General features: G+C 49.9%; 1 long non-coding RNA gene across 3 annotated transcripts in view; it reads left to right on the top strand.

Annotated features, from left to right (window-relative positions):
* LOC117888398 overlaps window positions 1–22807 on the top strand; it is a 51449-nt gene that overhangs the window by 8489 nt on the left and 20153 nt on the right. Inside the window, exon 3 of one of the 3 annotated variants that reach the window (XR_004648327.1) lies at window positions 19425–19703. The exons of the other annotated variants lie outside the window; for them this stretch is intronic. This is a non-coding gene — a long non-coding RNA (uncharacterized LOC117888398). Of the gene's footprint in view, window positions 1–19424; window positions 19704–22807 lie in introns of those variants that run through there. 3 annotated transcript variants of the gene reach the window in all.

Below are 22807 nucleotides of genomic sequence, written 5' to 3'. Positions count from 1 at the left end.
TTACAGTATCTTGCTCCGCTCTAGCCCCTTCCATCTAAGGGTCTCCAAGTGTATGGCAAGTACTAACCAAGCACTGTAACCCTTCTGGGAGCCAGGCCAGGGTGGTTGTTGTACACAGAGAGACAAAGATTTAAGCGACTTAACAGAGATAACACAGGCAGGCCCAAAGCTAGGACTTGAGACCAGAAGTGCCTGGCTCTCTCGGCCAGAGCTGAAAAGGAACCCAGGCGTTCTGAGTCCCCTGCCCCACAGCTCTGATCTGCCACATACTTTCTCCAGGAGCCAGGACTAAAGTGGTGCCTAGGTGGTGCTGGCCTCTCCTCCGGGGGGTGAATTTCACCCGATGAGATCTTCCCCGAGCTGCTGCTTTGGGATTTCAGAGACTTCCTTGTCATAGACATTGTCCCATGGTGGGCTGGCAGGGAGGGAAATGGGACAGCAGTGGGTAGCAGAAGCGAAGCCCTCGTGTGCCATCCCCCAGTGGCTTTCATCAGGGACTCAATTACCCCCCCCCACTCCCACATCCATTAGAGACTGAAGGATTGATATGGAAGGGAGCACTCCCCTTTGTGAAGAGCTCGGCACAGCAGGCAGTCTAAGCCTGTCCGTTTCAGTGCCCTGAAATGACACTGGCAGCTGCTGGAGTCCCTGTTGTCGTCGTCTTTGATCTGTGAGCATGAAAAGGAGGGAGTGGGGAGGATTGGCGGCACAGCTACAGAATTCTGTCATTTATTGGCCTTCACAGATTTATATATTTTTAAGGCCAGAAGGAACTGTTGTGAGCAGCTGGTCTGACCTTCTGCAGCATGCAGGCCAGAAAACGCCTCTCAGTAATTTCTGCAAATGGGGTGCAAATGCTGGCGTCCTGAACCGCTAGTGTTGTGCACTGGTATAAATAAGTGTTCCTGGTGCAGGGCAACAGAGAGCTGGACCTGGTGGTGTTACACTAACTGGCAGGACGTACACCATGTACTGGGCACACAGGTCAAGGGAGAGCCTTGGTCCCAGGGACTGGAGCTCCAGTGCTTTCTCATGAGACACTGGAGACAGCAAAGTGAAATACAAGTAACCAAAGAATTTCTCACGAGCAACTCTGTGTGCCTGATTCCCACTGCCCTCACACCTTGGGCAGTCATTTACACCTGTGCAAAAGACATAGACTTGCTGTCGATGGTGTTTGCACCCACTCTGTGGTGTGCATGAGTCCACATGGTGTGGGCTCGTGAGAACCTGCTGGTGAAATGCTTTGCAAAAACCACACTACACGTGCTCCAAGCAAACCCTTGGAGACAAAGGTCCAAACCCAGAATTCAGTCTTAGATTTCAGAGTTTAAGAGCAGCAGATGATCCAGGCTGAGCTCCAGTAGATCACAGGCCAGAGTATGTCACCCAGTTACTCCCGTATGAAGCCTAGTAACTAATGTTTCACTAAAAAATCTCCTCCAGAAAGGTGTCTGGTTTTCATTGAAGATGCCAAGTGATAGAAAATCCATCACTGTCTTTGCAAGTTTGTTCCAGGAGTTAATCACGCTCTTTGTTAAAAAATTGTGTACCTTATTTCTAATTTGAATTTGCCTGGCTTTAACTTCCAGCCAGTTGTTCTTGTTCTGCCTTTCTCTGCAAGACTAGAGAGACCTTTATCACCCGGGATAGCCACCACAGGGAACGTCAACACTGCCATCAGAGGTGTGCCTGCAGCATTGGAAATGTGTCTTTAAGGGCGACATGTTGGAGGAAGATGTAAGGAATAGGAAATATTGCTACACACAGCCCAACTTCTGCCCTGGTCCTCAGCAGTAGGGAGACAATGAGGGGAAGCAGGAAGTGAGCTTAACAAGAGCACAGAGATTGTTGTGGCCTCTCTGGCTCCCTGGGGTAGCCGTTCGAAGGGAGTCAGCAACCCCTAGGAAAATTACATATCAGGGAAATCTAAACCAATGAATCCAATTCCAGTGTGAGGGCTCCATTCACAACAGTAATAGGTTAGACAGCATGACAGAGAAAATGACAGCACTAGGGCATGGACACAGACTCTGCTCACACCAACAGTTCAATACGCCCAGCAGAGACAGCTACGTTTTAGACTAAAAACTACAACACAATTTTTTTCTCCCCGCGCCTGCCTTTGTGTCTGTAATGTGCAAGAATGTGTGTGTGAGTGAGAGAGAGAGAGAATGAGCGTGAACTGTGGCTGTGGTGTGATCACTCTGTGCATATGTCTAATGTGTATGTTTACATGTGGTATCCATGAGACATGTGATGTCTGTGTGAATGTGTGTAATGGTGCATGTATGTGTGGGTGCCAACAGGTGTATACATCCACATAGAGCTTGTGTGTGTGTATCACACCAACAGATCAAGGTTTCTTTCCATTGCAGTGGGAGGCAGCACAGGGGAACAGCTAGATAGTTCCTGGAACAGTAACTGCTCACTTAACGTTGTAGTTCTGTTCCTGAAAAATGCAACTTTAAGCGAAACAATGTTAAGCGAATCCAATTTCCCCATAAGAATTAATGTAAATGAGGGGGTTAGGTTCAAGGGAAATTTTTTTACACACACACACACGCTCTCTCTCAAGTTTTAAACAAACAATTTAATACTGGTACACAGTGATGATGATTGTGAAGCTTGGTTGAAGTGGAGGAGTCAGAGGGTGGGATCTTTCCCTTACTGCTAAATGATGAACTGGCACTTGGCTGAGCCCTCCAGGGTTAACGCTCTCACTCTGCAAGGCAGCAGGAATGGAGGGAGATATGTGCATTTCCCTTAAGTACACTGCCTTGTTAATTCGATCAGCTTGCCTCAGGCCTGAGCCCTGCTCTGTGGAAGATGGGGTAAGCGGGGTGCAGGAGCAGGGGGAAGGGCAACACCCTGACATTAGCTCCCCCCCCCCCTGGCACAGCAAGCAGGAGTCTGGAGGAGCAGCCCATGGCAGTGGGGGGTGGGAGGGACACAGCTGCACTGCAGGCAGCTGCTGCACAGGGAACTTAGGGGAGCGGGGAGCTGATAGGGGGCTGCCGGTCCACCCTGGCTCCAAGCCCCCACCAGCTAGCGGCAAGGGGCTTTCCTTAGCATGGCATTTTTCTAACCCATGCCAAAGAGCAAACTTCCGCCACTACCCGTCCCTTACAAACAAACTTCCCCTTTCGAACACTGCTTCAAAAATGTAATTAATCTGTCTCGTGCCTTGTAGCCCAATAATTCACCCAGTTAGCTTGTTTGTATCTTAAAGAAAATCATTCCTTTAACTACAGCTCATGCTTATTTGAAATATGACATTGTTATCTCCGCCACCGGGTAATTTATAGCCCCTTGTTCATGTCCTTCGCCGTTTAGCCAATCCTGTGCATTTCGTGTCTTCAGAAGATAAATTGGAAATCTGCTTGACATTAAATATCAATGGCCAACTGAACTTTCTTTTCATTGGAGCTGGGGGAGAGGCGAGAAGCCATTTGCCGATACCCTCCCCTAAGTGGCCCAAAGTTTGCTTTCTCTTGTAAAAAAAAAATAAAAACTAGCCGTTTTTTTGTGGACCAAGCCTTCTGGGCAACTTGGCACTGCCGCCGGAGGAAAGAGGGGGCAGCGTCTATTCTTGGGGCTTGAGCCAGAAGGCTCCTTGAGGTCAGTCTTGCAGTGCACCATCAGGGCTAGCTGGGATGGGAGCGGCTGGCATCCTGTGACTGAACTGCAGCAAGGGGCTGAGTCATTGTCCAGCTGGACAGCCCCGGTGCTGGTTTGTGCTGGGATAAAGGCTGCGGCATTGCATAGTTCAGGACGCTGCGCCACCACAATCAGGGATGAATGTCCCCCTCCCACCTGTATCATTACACAATAGAGTGTCCCAATTGGATGGTTCTTTGCAGTGTTTGGGGGATTTGCCTTCCTCCGAAGTAACAGCAACATCCTGAGACAAGGACCTAATGCACCACGGCTCTGGCCCGAGGATCTGTGACCCACTCCAGGAAGCTCACAACAGGAATCGGGGGGGGGGGGGGGTCACAAGCATTTTGCATTTCCCATGTTGCTACACAGGGAGTACGGCCCAGCTGCAAAAAGGCAAATGTTTGAGTCACTTTTTCCTCAGCGTATCAGAGGGGTAGCTGTGTTAGACTGAATCTGTAAAAAGCAACAGAGGGGCCTGGGGCACCTTTAAGACTAACAGAAGTATTGTAGCATAAGCTTTCGGGGGTGAATGCCCACTTCATCAGACACAAGTAATGGAAATTTCCAGAGGCAGGTATATATCAGTGTGGAGATAACGAGGTTAGTTCAATCAGGGAGGGTGAGGTGCTCTGCTAGCAGTTGAGGTGTGAACACCAAGGGAGGAGAAACTGCTTCTGTAGTAGGATAGCCATTCACAGTCTATGTTTAATCCTGATCTGATGGTGTCAAATTTGCAAGTGAACTGGAGCTCAGCAGTTGCTCTTTGGAATCTGGTCCTGAAGTTTTTTTTGTTGTAAGATAGCTACCTTAACATCTGCTATTGTGTGGCCAGGGAGGTTGAAGTGTTCTCCTACAGGTTTTTGTATATTGCCATTCCTGATATCTGACTTGTGTCCATTTATCCTTTTACGTAGTGACTGTCCAATTTGGCCAATGTACATAGCAGAGGGGCATTGCTGGCACATGATGGCATATATAACATTGGTGGACGTGCAGGTGAATGAGCCAGTGATGTTGTAGCTGATCTGGTTAGGTCCTGTGATGGTGTTACTGGTGTAGATGTGTGGGCAGAGTTGGCATCGAGGTTTGTTGCATGGGTTGGTTCCTGAGTTAGAGTTAGAGTTGTTATGGTGCGGTGCGTGGTTGCTGGTGAGAATATGCTTAAGGTTGGCAGGTTGTCTGTGGGCGAGGACTGGCCTGCCTCCCAAGGTCTGTGAAGGTGAGGGATCATTGTCCAGGAAGGGTTGTAGATCACTGATGATGCGTTGGAGAGGTTTAAGCTTAAACCTCTCCAACGCACCATAACAACTCTAACTCAGGAACCAACCCATGCAACAAACCTTGATGCCAACTCTGCCCACATATCTACACCAGTAACACCATCACAGAACCCAACCAGATCAGCTACATCATCACTGGCTCATTCACCTGCACATCCCCCAATGTTATATATGCCATCATGTGCCAGCAATGCCCCTCTGCTATGTACATTGGCCAAACTGGACAGTCACTATGCAAGAGGATAAATGGACACAAGTCAGATATCAGGAACAGCAGTATACAAAAACCTGTAGGAGAACACTTCAACCTCCCTGGTCACACAATAGCAGATGTTAAGGTAGCCATCTTACAGCAAAAAAACTTCAGGACCAGATTCCAAAGAGCAACTGCTGAGCTCCAGTTCACTTGCAAATTTGACACCATCAGATCAGGATTAAACATAGACTGTGAATGGCTATCCTACTACAGAAGCAGTTTCTCCTCCCTTGGTGTTCACACCTCAACTGCTAGCAGAGCACCTCACCCTCCCTGATTGAACTAACCTCGTTATCTCCATACTGATTTATACCTGCCTCTGGAAATTTCCATTACTTGTGTCTGATGAAGAGGGCATTCACCCCCGAAAGCTTATGCTACAATACTTCTGTTAGTCTTAAAGGTGCCACAGGACCCTCTGTTGCTTTTTCCTCAGACACGCTCCACGGAGACTGAGCCCTCATGTAGCATGGTGCTTGCTCCACACCCCCTGCCATGGCTGCAGGGGAATCTTTCCAGCTTAAAACCCAAACCCACCTGGGGATTTTTCTGAAAGTCTTCTACAGTATAAAGAGACAAGCCAGTTCACGTCAGGCTCAGCCACACTGAGTCTGGCTGCACTTATCTCTCTCCACAAAGCCATGTGAAAGACAGGACAAAAGGTCTTTGTTACTTGATGGTGCGGGAGCTGCTGCAAATGGATTCTGAGACTCTCCTGAATAACGCTCCAAGAGCAATAGACCCGGGAGCAGATTATCCACAGCACCAGAAAGGTCATCAAGTAGCCAGTGCGGGGCAGCAGGTTTAAAATGTGTCTGTTGTAGTGCCCCTCCGGTACTGGGGGCCAGAGAGCTGTGCTTCCCTGCCAGGCATGCGGGGCTAGAGAGGATGCTGCGTGGGGCTCTACCCAAGGGCTGCTCTAACTTGCACTCAAGCTTAAATGGCCTGTTTGGGGATCTGCAGAAGCATACAATCGGCACCGCACTGGTCCACCCCGTTATGCCCCCTGACTCCTCTGAGCCATGCCCCACCCCTCCTGGCACACTAGCCCCGCCCAGAGCTGTAGCAAATGGGGCTCAACTATGCACATCAGCAAGCAGACCCTCTGCCCCCTGCAGGCCTGTTCCATTTTATGCAGGGGGGGCTGCAGGGTTACCATGATTAGGGCTAGTAGTTTGGCTTGCGCAGACCGCTGCAGCCACAGGATTGCACCTCGCAAAAGATGGCAAATGCATCACTGCCAGCAGGAAATACTTGATTCACACATCTCGTTAGCCACTGGAACTCACAGCCATGGGGGGTTGTTGATACCCCGAACTTAGCACAACTCACTGTGATCAGCTGTTTATATGGACAACAAGACTATCCAGCCTCATACTAGTGAAAACTAACAAAAATCTTTTGGCAGGGAGCTAAACCTCCTGTATCAGGTTTTAAACTCATCAGCACCTAGTGGGCAGCAGGTTCAGGCTGGGACAGGTTATCCCACATCTTCCCCCTGTAGGGACTCCTGCCCCTTTCTCTAAAGCAGCTGGTGCTGGCCCGGTCAGTGATAGGGTCTAGGAGGAGGGTGATGGTGAGCCAGGCTGGTGGTACCTATCTTCCTAGCTTTGCAGGCAGAGGGGGGGCAAATAGAGTCCCACCCACCTTTTTCAAAATACTCCATAAGAGCTAGTCCTATACATTCTGTTGCCTGCACAGACTGGGGTGGTATTAGGGTCAAATTTGTGCACTAGTCGCATCCCACATGGTCCCATCTCTATGCTGTGATCCTGCCCCTCCCTGAGGCGACAGCGGGTTTCAGACTGAATATGAATGGGGCAGCTCACACCTTTTGGAGAGACCATTTCAGGCTCCATGCAGACTCAGGCAGCCATTAGTTACACCCAGTTCATGTTTTCAAGTTTTTTTTGCCACCCATGAGGGCTACAGAGATAAATGGAAAAAAACAGTAACTAGCCTCCTGTAACTACTGTTCTTCGAGATGTGTTGCTCATGTCCATTCCATGCTAGGTGTGCACACACCACATGCACTCTTGGCAGAGTTCTTCCCCCTGGTGGTATCCGTAGGGGCCGGACATAGTGCCCCCTGGGGTCCCACGCTTATATGCCGGTCTAAGGGATACCGCTGGCCCTGTGCTCTCTGACAGAGGGGTAGGAGGGCAAATCATGGAATGGACATGAGCAATACATCTCAAAGAACAACAGTTACGGAAGGTTAGTAACCCTTTTTTCTTCTTCGAGTGCTTGCTCACATCGATTCTATGGTAGGTGACTCACAGGCAGTGTCCCTGGTGGTGGGCTTGGAGTTCACAGATATGTCGACTGCAACACTGCTCTCCCAAAACTGGTGTTGTCACGGGCCCACCGGGTGATGGCGCAGTGGGACGCGAAAGTATGAATTGATGACCACAGGGCAGCCCTGCAGATGTCCTGGATTGGAATCTGCGCAAGGAACACTGCTGACGAAGCCTGGGCCGTTGTGGAGTGGGCTGTGAAAATGTCTGGAGGCAGAACTGTCACCTGTTCACAGCACATCCTGATGCAGGAAGTTATCCAGGCTGAGATCCTCTGGACGATATCGGCACACCCTTTGTCCTGTCCGCCACCTCTATAAAGAGCTGCATTGACTTGCAAAAACTGTTTAGTCCTTTTGATGTAGACGGCCAGGGTCCACCAAAGTCTAAATTATGTAGTTGACATTCCTCATCCGATCCATGAGACTTCAGAAAGAAAACAGGCAGAAAAATGTCCTGGTTGTTATGGAATTACACCAGCTTTGGTAAGGACGGGTGGGGGGTGCAGTCAGACCTTGTCCTCAAAGAGCACCATATAAGGGGCTTCTGAAGTGAGGGCTCTGATTTCGGAGACCCTTCTGGCTGACGCAATTGCCACCTTCCATGAGAGGAGCAGCAGTGAACAAGATGCCAACGGCTTGAAGGGAGGCCCTGTGAGCCTCGACAGCACCAGATTAAGTCCCATGGGAGAATCGGTCACGGACCTGAGGGTAGAGTCTTTCCAAAGCTTTAAGGAACCTGATTGTTATCTCACGTGAGCAGACTGATTTACCTTGGACTGGAGGGTGGAAAGCCGAGATGGCCACCAGGTGGACCTTGACCGCCGATAAGGCCAGACCCGGTGCTTCAGGTGGAATAAATAGTCCAAGATGGACTGCAAAGAGGCCTGAGATGGGGAAAGATCCCGATCAGAGGTCTAAAATGTGAAGCGCTTCCACTTGAACAAACAGGTCACCCTGTGGAGGGTTTTCTGCTCCCCTTAAGACTTGCTGGACCTGCTCTGAGCAGGCCTGCTCCACAGGGTTCAGCCATGCAGCAAGCAAGCCGTCAGAGGTAGGGATGCGAGATTTGAATGAAGCAACCAACCGTGGTTCTGCAAGAGCAAGTCCAGGTGTAGTGGGAGCTCTAATAGGGCTGCCTGAAAGGTCCAGAAGCATGCCGAACGAACGCTGGTTATCAAGATAACCCTCGCCTTGTCTCTCTTGATAGTTAAGAGGACCCTGTGGACCCAGGGTGTTAGTGGGGAAGTGTACAGCAGTCCCCGCCGCCCACAAGAGCAGGATGGCGTCGGATGGGGAGCCCTTGCCGAGCCAGACTTCTGGCATTTCCTGTTCTGTCTGGAGGCGAACTGGTCCAACCAGGGAGTCCCCTTGCAATCGCAAGAGACGTTCCACCAACCATCATGGGCCGTAAGAAGGAACTGAGAGGGCGTGGGGCCGGCGGGGCCTCTTATACTGGCACATAAGTGTTGGGCTCCAGGGGGCGCTAGGACCAGCCCCTACAGATACCTCTAGGGGAAATATCTCCGGCAAACAATGCATGTGGCACGTGCACACCTAACATTCAATCAACAGGAGCAAGCACTCAAAGAACTGAAATTCTGATCTCATGACATGCCTCCAGTCTGGGCGGCTACTGCCTTTAGGTTAATCTGCCACAAGGGTTTTATTGGCACTTGTTTGGGGTGTCCTACAGATGTCAGTCATAGCTTCACCATGCTGCAATGCAGCCATGGCAATTAAACCTTTTATACCACACCTTTTTGTATTCATGTGTACACAAAAGAGTGTGTGTGTGTGTGTGGGGGGAAATCAATAAACACGAGGCTTCTGTAGAGAATGCACTCCTTCCACAGCGTCCTTGTGTTCTCTCTGTGCCACATCTGACCCTCCTGCTGCTAGATTTAAAAAAAGCCCCACAGTGATTCAGGTTTCAGGGAGAATTTCTCAAGGTTTATTTTTCCTGTTTATTCTTTTCATGAATCTAAATATCCACAAAAGGTGCCCTGCATCTATTCAGCTTCATAGTCCCAGCCCAGGCGCTCTGTTTGCGCTAACACTGATGTTTTGCTCATCTCCAGGTTATGGTGGCATTTTTTCTTTTTATGAGAAAAAGAGAAAAGCAGTTGTGTGTGTGTGTGTGTGTGTTCCCTCCCTCCCTCGCCCTCTCCTTTGAAAACATGAAAAAAAAATCGACCAAAAGAAACAATTAAAAGAAAAAAAATCCGAAACACTCAACTGTAGGTGAAGCAAAGAATGAGAGATGCCTCGGATTGTCATGGAAACAAGAGTTTTTGCTGTACAAGGTTACAAAGGCTTTTGTTCGGCTTCTGTGTCATTTGAAATTTATATTTCTTGGTAAAGGCCAGATGCCAACATCTGATGCACACCTGGAAAGAAAATCCATCACTGTAAATGTAACACCCACCCACCCACCAGTGCCTTGTCAAGCTGCAGAATCCAGCCTTCTGAGCTAGTTTTAGAAAGGAAGCCTCGTCTTGTTAAAGGATTGGACTGGGAAGCTGGGTTCAATTCCTGCTCAGTCTGGAAAAGTCACCGACTCTCGCTGGGCCCTACTGCTCGCATCTGTAAAAGGAGGCGAATAAAATTAATCTTTCCTTTGTCTGTTTGGCCTCTGAGCTCTTTGAGGCAGCACCTCTCTCCCTCTCTATGAGGAGGGGCAGGGCAAAAAGATGAAAAATCAAAATTTTTCATGGCATGGAAATTTAAAAAAAAAAGTCAGTGCTGAAATGTGAAAATATTTTGTTTTATTTCAACATTAATCTGCTTCTCCCGAGATGCTGTAGTGCCTCATGGGACTTGTAGTCCGAGTATCTCGCACCTCCATTGTCCCACATGGATCATGATCCCCAGACAGACTGCATCTCCCATGATACACTATGGTCACGTGACCGCCTCTCCATGAGGTGCCATGTTAGTTCAACTGCAGTGCATCATGGGAGATGCAATTCAAACAGATGGGGGCATTAGGTACCTGAACTACAACTCACACAATGCATTGGGGTAGCTCAGGGAACACACATTAATGTTGGCCTGTCCCACCCTGAACTGAACTATGTTCATTTTCCTGATGAAAAAAAATCAAAACATTTCAGCAAAAATCTGTTTTTTCCCCATGGAGAATGCTGATTTTGCAGAAAGTGCATTTCCCATCAAAACCCCACCCCCATTTAGTTGGAAAATTCCCAAACTGCACTAGGGAGCAGTATTCAGCTGGGCCACCCATCTGATTGGCTGCTTATCCCTCATTGCCAACTTTATAATTAAACTTAATTGCAACACACGTTCTGGAGGCTGCAGGGCTTTTTGGGCTCTGTCATCTCTTCTGAGTTTAGCCACAGCAATTAGCCACTTTCTGCCAGGGAGAAAGCAATGAACTTCTGAACCGTAATTAGCATTTGTTCCCAGGGAGACAGATCACGTTCTGTCAAGTCTCTTTCCCAGGCTCTGCCACATGACAGCGAATGGGAGCTTTGCCCGTTTCCTTTGCAGCCTTTGCAAATCCCATCCATTTTACCAATGGTGCTGCCTGCAGACACCAGAGAGGTTTTTAGTCTTGGTTTTCCTTTGCCTGAAATCCATAAGTCAGATCTGCTCTGCTCAGCATTGCCCAGGGTCCCGTACAACCACAGGGAGCGCCTGGTGTTTCACGAAGGGCTTTTCAGCCGCTGGCCAGCTGAGCAGAGCACCGCGTAGCTAGAAACACTGCCATTTTTGGTTTTGCCTAAAGGCCAAGATCATCACTTGTTTGTGTGGGTGTATAAAAAGCAAGGCATCGAGAATGTTTTTTGTCAGAACTTTTTCCTTACGACTTTGGAGAGACACTGGGATGGGAAAAAAAATCTTCCGGGCCTGCTTTTGTTGTGAGTATTTTGGCCAATGCTTATAACTGTATCACAGATACAGCAAAAACAACAAGGAGTCTGGTGGCACCTTAAAGACTAAGGGATTTATTTGGGCATAAGCTTGCGTGGGTAAAACAACACTTCAAAACCACTTTTACCCACGCAAGCTTATGCCCAAATAAATCCCTTAGTCTTTAAGGTGCCACCGGACTCCGTCTGTATCCACAAAAACAACGAGAACACGGCTACCCCTCTGATACTTGACAGATAAAACAGAAATTTGTACATATGCCCGTATTGGTATTTTGGCAGCAATTAACATCAAGTGGTCTTTGGACGAGTAAAGGAATCCTCGTGTGGAAGCTGAGTCAGGGTAAATCGTAATAAACTTAAACAAGAAATTATTTCCAAGAGACAGGTGCCTCCCTCCACTTGGGAGTCAGCCATGAACTGTCTCCGGTCAGCCACTTAGCTAGGCCATGGCCTAGCATCCAAACTGCCCCCCAGACAATGTTCACTCTACATTTCCATGTGCTGTCCCTCTCCTGGCTGGTGGGCTGGCAGGTAACCAGTGTTAGGCATGCTCTGAGCCAGGATCACACCGGCATTTCCTGGCCTAGTTTGAGAATCCTGCTTCCGGACCTCCAGGGCTTCAGCTTGAGCTGCTTGTTAGTTGGGGGGGCGGGTCAGTGCTTGGGCAGCTTTACGAATGCCAACCCAAGGAAACGTAGGCACTTAGCGGGTGTAGGGGCCCATGGGGTTGGCTGGCAGCTGAATGGAGGTTTTGAAAATGTTAGTGGTGCCTAAATGGTGGATTGAGGTGCCTAAAGAGACAGGTAGGTGCCTAAATACATTTAAGGAGCTGGGCCTAAGTCATTTTTGAAAATGCGATTTAGGCTCCTAAGTCACTCTGGCACTTAACTTTTTTTTTTTTGCGCTGTAACATGCCAAAGGTCTCACACACAGTCTATGGCACAGCAAGGAACAGACCCCAGAACTCCTGGGGCCCAGTTCCGTCTCGCAACCACAATCACTTGAAAAGAACAGAGCTGGACTCTTACAAGAATTTCCAAGACCAAATTCTAGCTGCTAAGGGTGTAAATCAGGACAGACTTTGAGGATTTTGGCCTCTGGTTTTAGGCTCAAGCCAAAAAGGGGATCCTGTGAAATCAGCTCGGCACTGAAGGGCCCCTCACTTGTCCTGTGTCCTGAATGGCAAAAGAGTTTTGACTGCAGCCATGGGGCACACGGGCGCCATGAAAAGCACCAGGAGCTCCCAGCGACACGCTGAATGACGAGTTTGTGGGTGGCCAGCTCCATTGCTGGCTGCATGATAAGTTTGTGAACACTTCCAGCCTACTGATTCCTCCTTCACACAGCTGTCCTCCTTCCTCTGCTACGGCGTCCCCTTCACAGCTTGGAGCCACATTCGTGGCCCTGCCAGGAATTTATTCACCTTTGAAGGCAGTGACTCAGCGACTGGGAAAGTCTGGAATCCATTTATAGAGAGTGGGGCTCAGCCCTGTGACGCAAACCAGCTTGTGGGATTGTGTGTCTGTTCAAGAAAAGGAAGCTTGGTTGAGAAGTAGCTACCTCACTGTTTCACTTCATGCCAGGATGCTGAGATCTCTTGTTGTGGGTCTGGCAACAAAAGCCGTGCACCGGGCTGAGGGCGGCTAGAAGCAGAGGGTTATTGGGATCAAGAAACATTTCCAAAGCGTGAGATCCCTTAGCTTATGCAATAGGAAGTGCTGGAAGCCCCATCTCCTGAGACATTGCACACAAGACAGGTACAAAGTCCTGCTCAGTGGTATAGGGCCTGACCCAAAGGCCCTTGAAGTCCAGGAGTCTTTCCATCTATAGACCTCAAAACACTTCACGAAGGGATGATAGCAGCACTATCACCATTTTACAGCCGGGGAAAACTGGGGAACGGAGAAGGGAAGTGCCTTCGCCAGGGTCCAAGACAGAGGCTACACCAGAGCTGGGATCAGAACCCAGGAATCCTGACTTTCAGACCCCCTCTGCGGGACCATGATGTCATCAGAGACTAGACTGTAGCGAACAATCCTGCATGGGTGCTGGAGGGACATATGAGAAGGTGTTTGCCAGGTCTTCTCTGTCTTTATGCTGCCACGTACTGCTGCTTGCCTGCTGTCTACCAATACCATGCCAGTCGAGTCATAAAGTCATGGTGTTTCAGGCCAGAGGCCACCAGTTCCTGCATACCACAGCCCACCAACACCACTTAACAGCTGCACGTGCGACCAAAATTACACCCAAGTATTACAACCCTCAGGAGACTAGACAGTTCTGTGACTGGCAGAGAATAGGAGGGAACCAAGGTGCACCAGCGCTCAAGGCCCTGCAAAGACAGGAAAATTATTAAGGGCAATAGACCCATATAACCCTGGCAAGTGAGGAGGGAGAGAGTGTGTGTGTGTGTGTGTGCACGTGCACATGTATTATACCTCTCACCGTTGGGTGATTGCATGGCTGGCCCAGGAGCCATCATTACCTTTTGTGATGTTATTGTTTATCTGGTGTTTAACGCAGACTATAATAGAGGTTTTGAAATTAGAGAGTAAAAAGAAACCGATTCCCCGGGTCCTGCCAGATGAACGGCATTGTTCTCGACAGCTCAAGAGGCTGCTTAAGGGCCTTGGAAACTGTCACAAACCACCTGGGACTTATCAGCCCACGTTGTATGAAAAGCCTAGAAATTCTTTCCATAACAACAATCACCCTCTCCTCCATCAGTGGAACAATACAGTTAGACGCTGGGATTCTTGGGCCCTGGCCCTTCCCTATCTGTGCTAGGAGAACTTTGGGAAGAGGCATCAGGATCTTTCTGTACGTAAAAGTAAAGTTTAAAAGAGAAAATGGGAAGTTTTCTTTTAAGGCAAATTGCACCACTAAAGGCAATTCTTTTAGCCTTCCCTGTGTTCCTGCGCTGATTGCCGCTCCCTTAGGATCCTGTTTTGGAGCAGCGTGGGTGGAGGACTGGCATGTGCTCAGGCAGTGGGGAGCATTTTCAACTGTGTGTGTCTGCGTGCGTGTCTGTGTGCATGTGTGTCTGTGTACGCTGGGTGAGAACATAAGTTACGTCCTGCTCACGCTCTGACTATCCCAGGAACCCACAGGCGCACAGCATCACTCACTCTCACAGGTGGGCAGGAGGCGTGGGTATCACGTCAAACAACTCCTCTTCTCTTCCTGGCTCTGTCACCAGCCCAAAGCTAGGCTGAAATCCTGGCCCTACTGAACTCAACAGGAGTTTTATAATGGATATCAGCAGAGCCAGGGGTTCAGGCCTACTCTTGGCTTTTGCGCCCGAGCAGCTACGTCACCTGGAGCAAATTCCTAACGTGGGGGAAGCCTCCCTGCCCTTCAGCAATTCTCAACTGAGACGAACAGGAAGCCAACGATACAACAGCACTGCTTCGCCATGGCGTTGTTTCTCCTGGGATTCATTCGTAGCCAGAGCCTGAACCCATCGGTGGCAGTACATGCAGCTACACACCGCAGCCAAAGGCTCTGGCAGCAGGACATCAAGCTTGTAACGATAGCAGTGTGACTAGGGGAGGCAGGGCTTGGGCGCATACCGCACCGTGCAGGGTAGATACTCCAAGGCTCGGCTGTGTCTTTACTCTCCTGGCGTAAGCAGGGCCTCACATCTCCGCTGCTGTTTATACCCAGGCTGGGGGCTGCGCAGTGTGCGTATGCCACACACCGCTGTACGTGTAGAGCTAGCCGAAGGGGGTGACTGCCCTGCAATTGGAGGTGTGCTTGCAGCACACGTAGCCCTGCCCTAGCTAGCTGTAATCTAGTTACCACAAGTACCAACAGCAGCGATGCCGTGGCAGCATGGACATCCGCATGGGCTCGCTGCGCCTGGGGCAGATGTGTGCAGCCCACGCTGCCGCAGTGTCACTGATTGGCAGCGTGCTAGTGACTGCTGACTCAGATACGTCTACACGGGTTGCAACCATGGGGGAACCTTGTGTGAATCCCCCATGACAGAGCAGAGCTTCCTGCACTATGGCTGCACGTTAGTGGTAGCTATGGGGCAGTACCGGGAAGGATTTTATTTAGCTGGGCTGAGACTGCAACTGTGCAAACAGAAACCTTTAAATCACATCATCTTGGACACTTGGGTTTTTCAACAGGGAGCATTTAAAATGAATGCCTGGGGCTCGATTCTTCCATTTACACCATTGCAAAACCCTGCTACAGCGGAGCCAGGGTAGCATTTCCCACACCCACTGCACTAGGTAAGGGGCCTGGAGAATCAGCCCCCACCCCACCCCGGTTCTAATCCCCGCTTTCACAGCAGCGCCCAATGTGGACTTGGCTCAGCATTTTCAAACGTGTGCTACCTCGTGCAGATCAGCAGCAAACGCCCATTACACAGGAGGTTAGTATCCTTATCCCCATGTTACGCTGGGGACACTGACACACAGTGAGGAAAAGGGACTTGTGCAAGGTCATCCAGAGCTCAGAATAAAACCAACAGCTTCTGTGTCTCAAGCCAGTCCGCCAGGGGTGAAGTGCCTGACCAGAGACATCATGGGCCTGGTTTTTCATAAGTTGCCCACCTCCCACTGTCGTTTAAGTCAATAGAAGCAACGGGTGCTCAGTCCCTCTGAAAACCAGGCGTGTCTACCTGGGGACACCTCAAACTCAGTGCCCGCTCTGGGTGCTCTGCTCCCGCCCTACACACGGGGTGCTGTGAGTGCGTCATTCATGAATGGGTACCTTGAGGGACAGCTTGTCAGACGTGCTCCGCGCCCCTGTAGGTGCCTATACCAGTCAGGGTCAGCTCCAGGCACCAGCTTCTCAAGCAGGTGCTTGGGGCGGCCGCTCCGGAGACAGGTGGCACGTCCAGGTATTCGGCGGCAATTTGGCGAACGGTCCCTCACTCTGCCTGGGCTTTTTTGTTTGTTTGTTTGTTTGGGCTGCTTGGGGCAGCCAAAACCCTGGAGCCGGCCCTGATACCAGTGAGTCTCAACCAGACGTGCGGGGCCGTGAGCAGTCCACCATACCGGGCCAGCGTTAGAGTCGCCGGGGCCCAGGGCAGAAAGCTGAAGCCTCACCCCATGGGGCTGAAGCCCGGGGCCCTGAGCCCCGCCGCCCAGGGTTGAAGCCGAAGTTTACGCAACGTAGGTTTGAAGGGTCCCCAGGCAATTGCCCTGCTTGCTACCCCCTAATGCCGGTCCAGGCTTTTATACGCAAAGACCAGTTGTGGCACAGGTGGGCCGTGGAGTTCTTATAGCATGCTGGGGGGCCGGGGGCTCACCAAGAAAAAGGCTGAGAACCCCTGGTCCCTATGAAGTGAGGGAGCTGCTGGACGCTGAGCAGATAGAAGCATTCAGCCCTATCGAAGGCTACCTCCACTGGGAACCAAGAGACCTAGGTCTATTCCTGCCTCTGCCATGGACTCTGTGGGTTCGTAATTCAGTTCCCTGTCTGTAAAACGGAGCTAACCATTCCATTCTCAGACCCTTGGCTGGTTAGACTGGGAGCTGTGTGTGTCAGGGACCATGTCTGAGCAACACCTGGCTTAAAAGGGTCCTGAGCTCAGTTGGGACGTCTAAGTGGTTCTGTAATTAACAGTACTCTGTATTAGGGGCTCTCTGCTACCACTTTCTAGAATGTGCCTTTAAACTCCAGCTTCCCTTTGCACTAAACAGTCACTGATATATTTTAGCGTTCACTGCGATTTAATGTTGCTAGCCAGGTTAATGTGGTTACATTAGAATAGCAAATGTTGCATTGCTTATTGAAATAACCTTGGGCAATTGATGCATGAAACATTAATTGCCAGAAAAAAAACAACACGGCAGAAAAGACAAGTCGCATTTTAATACTGAAAAAAAAAATTGTCCCAAGTGTTTGCCAAAAGAGAGCCAGTGGGTGGGCGAATGGAAAAAGGTCTGGAGGTGATTGTTAAAAAGTCCCTAAACGTTAAAAAAAAAAAAATAATAATAATAATTCAAATTCCTTGCTGGGTGGCTAACAGGGCCCCTGGATATCTGAAAAAAGGGACACCCTAGTCCAAGAAATCTAATTTGTGTTTGCAGAAGTTTTCACCATGACTAAATCTCTTTTCTGGTCTTGCTTGAAGAGATGCTGCTGCCAGCTTCCTTGAAGCTCGTAGCACCACCGACTATAGGTGCTGACTCCGTGGGTGCTCCGGGGCTGGAGCGCACACAGGGAAAAATTGGTGGGTGCTCCGCACCCACTGGCAGCTCCCCGCCCCACCCCCCTACCCCAGCTCGCCTCCGCTCCCCCTCCCCTGAGCACGCCGCCGCATTCTGCTTCTCCCCCTCCCTCCCAGCTGTTCCGTGCGGGGGGGGAGAACGCAGGGCGCTTGGGCGGAGATTTGGGGAGAGGTCCAATAGGGACAGGGAGGGGCGGGGACTTTGGGGCAGGGGTGGAGTTGGGGCGGGGGGGAGGCGGGTGTGCAAGCACCCATCAGCGCAGAAAGAAGTTGGCGCCTGTGCCACTGTCCAGCACGAACCTGGCAGCAGCAACGCTGTGCAGCATTTCTGACGGGAGAACGCGGGAACGTCTAACATACAAATCATTATGGGCCAGGGTCTCCACTGCTCTTAGCACCAAAGAGGACCTAAAATGGCACATAAATCTTTGATGAACTTCTGCATTGGGTGGATTTATAACGGAGGCCTCAAATGAGATCAGACCCCTAGCTGTGCTGTGCACTTGAAAGACAGTTTCTGCCTCAAAGAGCTAACAGTTTGAGCAGCCAAAGGAAGGATTATTGGCTCCATTTTACAGATGAGGAACTGAGACACAGAGAAGGGACTAATGTGACCAAGAGGTCTGTGGCTCAGGCAAGAACTGAACCCAGAACCCTTGTCACATGTTCTAACCCAGGGGTCGACAACCTTTCAGAAGCGATGTGCCGAGTCTTCATTTATTCACTCTAATTTAAGGTTTCACGTGCGAGTCATACATTTTAACATTTTTTAGAAGGTCTCTTTCTATAAGTCTATAATGGATAACTAAACTATTGTTGTATGTAAAGTAAACAAGGTTTTAAAAAAGTTGAAGAAGCTTCATTTAACATTACATTAAAATGCAGATCTTATCAGTTTAGTGCAGTTGTTCTTAACCTGGGGTGCACGCACCCCCTGGGGTTGTGAGATGCCCCTTCTGGGGGTGCAAGACATGCGAGATTTTTTTTAGAAGCTGGGGGGGCAGCTGCAGAGTGCTGGGCCCAGGCCCTGGGCTGGCTGCCGGTACCCCAGGCTGGCAGCGGGCTGAGCAGGGCCAGATGCTCGGATTCCGGCTGGCAGGGGGATGAGCGGCTGGAACCCCAGACCAGCAGCGAGGTGAGTGGGGCCAGCAGCTGGTATCCCAGGCCGGCAGCAGGCTGAGCAGGGCCGATGGCTGGGGCTCCGGCTGGCAAGGGGCTGGCAGCCGGAACCCCAGACCGGCAGTGGCTCACCCCCTGCCAGTCTGGGGTTCTGCCAGCCGGGGTCCCAGCCCCCAGCCCCACTCAGCCCGCTGCCAGCCTAGGGTTCTGTTCACCCAGGCAGGCAGCAGGCTGAGTGGGGCTGGTGGCGGGAAGCCTGGCTGGCGGCGGGAAGCCTGGCTGGCAGCAGTGTGCCAGTAAAAATCGGCATGCGTGCCGCCAGTTGCCGACCCGTTCTAACTACAGGGCCAGCCCGGCTTCCTACTCAGCTGTCAATCCAGTCTTCCTTGAAAACGTAAACCTAAATGCCAAGCTGAAGGTTTGCAAACGAGAAACCTGCACATCAAGTGAAACACTTGGACAGAGAGAGCACTGAGTTGGCTGGCTGTAGAAAGCTCGCAGAGGTAAATTACTGGGTGATGAACTGCACAGCACTGAGCAGCAATCTCAAGCCACCAGGCACTCTGACTTAAATCAATGTTTATTTATATTCAGGTTAATATTTCTGTGCATGCTCCAGAATTGATGCACATATAAATAAACTACTGCACTCACTGCATTGCAGGACAAAGCAATCCGCCTCTTTTGTCTCTGACAGCTATACCTGTCTTTTCGTTCCTAGGAGATCCATACTCCATGGTCATCTAGTAATCCAGAGAGCTGTATGGGGCTAGAGCAGCACTGTCCACATCTATGATTTTGCCCTCCAGCTCTCTGAATTGAAGAGTTATTTTGGAGTCGTCAGTCCTACTGCAAGCAGTGATATTAGATTTTATATTGTGATGTCATGTTCTTGTCTCTTATCTATAAAGTTCAAAGCACCTTGCAGAATAAGCTCTAATATCATTGAGGTCAGAAGGTCTAGCAGTGTGTTAAACAAAAACCCCACTCCACCCTGCCAGTCACCATCTGTCTGTCATCTCCTTTGGTGCATCTCTGTGACCTCCACCACCTCCATATGTACCCCTCGATCCATCATCTCCATATATACCTCTTCATCCAGCCATCTTTATTCATCTCCCCACGTAGATCTGTCTGTCATCTACATACGTATCCCGCTCTCTGTGGAGTCAGCCCTATCTATTCCATCACGGTTCTGATGCTGGCACCCGTCCCCATGCTATCTGAGCCCCAGGAAATTATAAGTTGTGCCCTTTCCACACACACAGGTTTTAGGTAGCTGCAGCAACAAGTTCCTACTCTGTCTAAACCTGGGGCTGATTAATCTCTGACTAAATTAAAACCTAAAGACAAATGAATAATCAGCAGCCTGTTAATAAGCCTGTTGCCTTCTCACTAGAGACTTTGTTTCTAAAAGGAGGGAAGGGGAGGCACTAAAAACGTCCATGGCAGAGGCAGAAGTGTACTAGCATGGCCCACGTGGGAAGCTACCGGGTTGTTTCTCAGGGTAGTGAATGGACATCGGTTTTCATAGACCTCTTGCTAGTCTGGTCGAAGTGACCGGGGGTTAAGTGCAACCTGGGAACTTGCCATTGAAATGTTGGACTTAAACAAAGAAGTGGCCTCAGAATGGGTGACATCGCAAATGGGCCATCCCCAGGGTGAGCACATCCAGGAACCATGGCCCTGTGGCTAACTGGGCTTCCTGGGGCAGGGCATACATTGCTTTTACACACATTGCTCTAAGTAGGGAGCAGGCTGGGGCAGGCACAGCAGGGTATAAAACGCTCCCTAATCAAAAGGGTGGCATTTACACACACGTTGGCCCAGGGTAGGGGATATAGGTGGGGAGAATCAGCCCCCTGGTTTTCAATGCACAGAAAGTGAAATGCAAACCATGTGGCTCCTTTAACTACTGTGCTACATTTTCTTTTTGGGTGGGCACTTCCTTGTGTGAACAGGGGAGCGGGAAATGTCACTGAGCAGCCCGGGGTCAGCACTGACCCTTCACGAGCATGCTTTGCCTTGGAGACTTCTTGCCTGTTGCCACTTGCCCTTCGCATTGACCATGGAACGCAATCACGGCAGCTAAATGAGGTTCACAGAAGAGTAAATGTTAGGTGTTAAAGGTAACCACAAAAGCTTTGCGGCAGCACAAAAGGTGGCAACAGCCAAGGACTTTCAATCAGCTGCGAGTCATGAACCATATTTACGGCACACCAAGAGCAGCCAGGCGTAAAGGATTTATCCACATTACCCACCCAGCAACCTCCACGTCCCCGTACAAGCTGCCTAGCAGCTCCGGCTCCGAGATGGGGATGGAACGTTCTGCAACAATCACATGCACCAACAACACTGGGAATCATTTGAACGGGGCAGTGTTGAAGTAAACGTCTCCTTCAATCTGCAGGCACACTCTCCTGGAATAGCCATTCATGCCTAACACTAGGGGTTAGGGTCACCAAAGGACTCAGGCCCCGTAATGCTAGTGTAATCAATTGCTATTCATTTTATATGTGAGAGCTCCACTACTCTGGTGATAGGGAGCAGGAGAAAACCCGAAGACAGAGTGTTTAGAGCCAGGAGGGACTGTCTGACCTCCTAGATCACACAGGCCAGAGAATTTCACCCAGTTACCCCGCTATTGAGCTCAATAGCTTGTGTTTGGCTAGATCACCTCCCAGAAAGGCCTTCAGTCTCATTTCACCAAGAGATGGAGAATCTGCCACTTTTTTGGGGAGTTTCGTGCCAATGGTTCATCACTCTCATTTTTCAAAAACGGTCTTCGCTTTGAACGTGTCTGATTTCAGCTTCTCAACATTGGTTCTTGTTCTGCCTTTCCCCGCTAGGTTAAAAAGACCTTTAGTCCCTGGTATTTCCCCTCTCCATGAAGGTAGTTCTACCCCATCACCTCTTGACCTTTTTGATAAGCTAAATAGATTGAGCTTTCTGAGTTTCTCACTGAAAGGCATTTTCTTCAGCCCTCGAGTCAGTTTTGTGGCTCTTTTCTGTAGCCTCCCCAATTTTTCAATATCCTTTTTAAAATGTGGGCACCAGAACTGGACTCCAGTTGGTCTCACCAATGCCACCTACAGAGGTAAAATCACCCACCACTTTATATAGCCCAAGGTCGCATTAGTCCTTTGCCACTGCATCACACAGGGATAAAGCATTTCAAAGGCACAGAGGAGAGTGAGGTGAAAGTCACTCGGAATTGGGTGCTGAACTCCCATTTGTCCCTTTGAAAATCGCCCTAGATACAGTCAAAAGGGCTGGGACCCCACAAATCCCACTCGAGTCAGTGCCAGCACCTTAGAAAAAACACAGGCAGAAGGCAGGATTTTCAAAAGTGCCAAACTGTTAACATTTTCAAAAGCCCCTAAAAGCCTCTTGTCCAAAAGTGAATGAGACTTCGGGTTTGATTACTGAGCACGCATCACTCCTGTTGACTTTCACTGGAGTGGTGGCTGCTCATCACCTCTGAAAAAAATCAGAGCTTTCAGCTCCTTAAGTGGCTGATCACTTTTGAAAACGGGACGGAAGCGCTGAAGTCACTTGGCATATCTGAAAATGCTGCTCTTTGGCAGTAAATCCCCACCTTAGTGGTAGGCGGGTGACTGCTTGGTGAGGGCAAGACATTCATTATGAATGAAGTTCAGAAACAAACTTCTAATAAAAAGTCAGTAAAGAGAGAAACTATACAATTCCCTGCAGGAAACACTCGGTGACCTACAGCCTGCGAGCAGCACATAGTCCATTCTGGCCTGAACGTCTGCGCAGATAAAAGCGAATGGGCTTAGCTCTCCCCTGGCCTGCATTTCATGCAATCATTGACAGGAGTGCAAACCAGAATGGCACCATTCGGCACTCACTTTGCTCGGGTGTCAACAGAAGATCAGGCTCTGGGTTGGCGTATTTGTTGCATGTGTGAATGCACACTATGGGTGGGTGACATTTTATTTTTGTGCCAAGGGCAAGTCCAAGGACAAGGCACTCTTCCCAGGGATTAATCTCACTCTGTGCGCCATATGTTATGTACACTGCGTGATGAATCTTTGCTCCATTAATACAGCTAGATGCACTTTCTAACCTACAATTCTCTGC

Source organism: Trachemys scripta, chromosome 16 (assembly GCF_013100865.1).
Source record: "Trachemys scripta elegans isolate TJP31775 chromosome 16, CAS_Tse_1.0, whole genome shotgun sequence".
Taxonomy (NCBI): Eukaryota; Metazoa; Chordata; order Testudines; family Emydidae; genus Trachemys; species Trachemys scripta.
The sequence above is the reverse complement of the archived record's forward strand: the minus strand, read 5'-3'. Positions and strand labels throughout refer to the sequence as shown.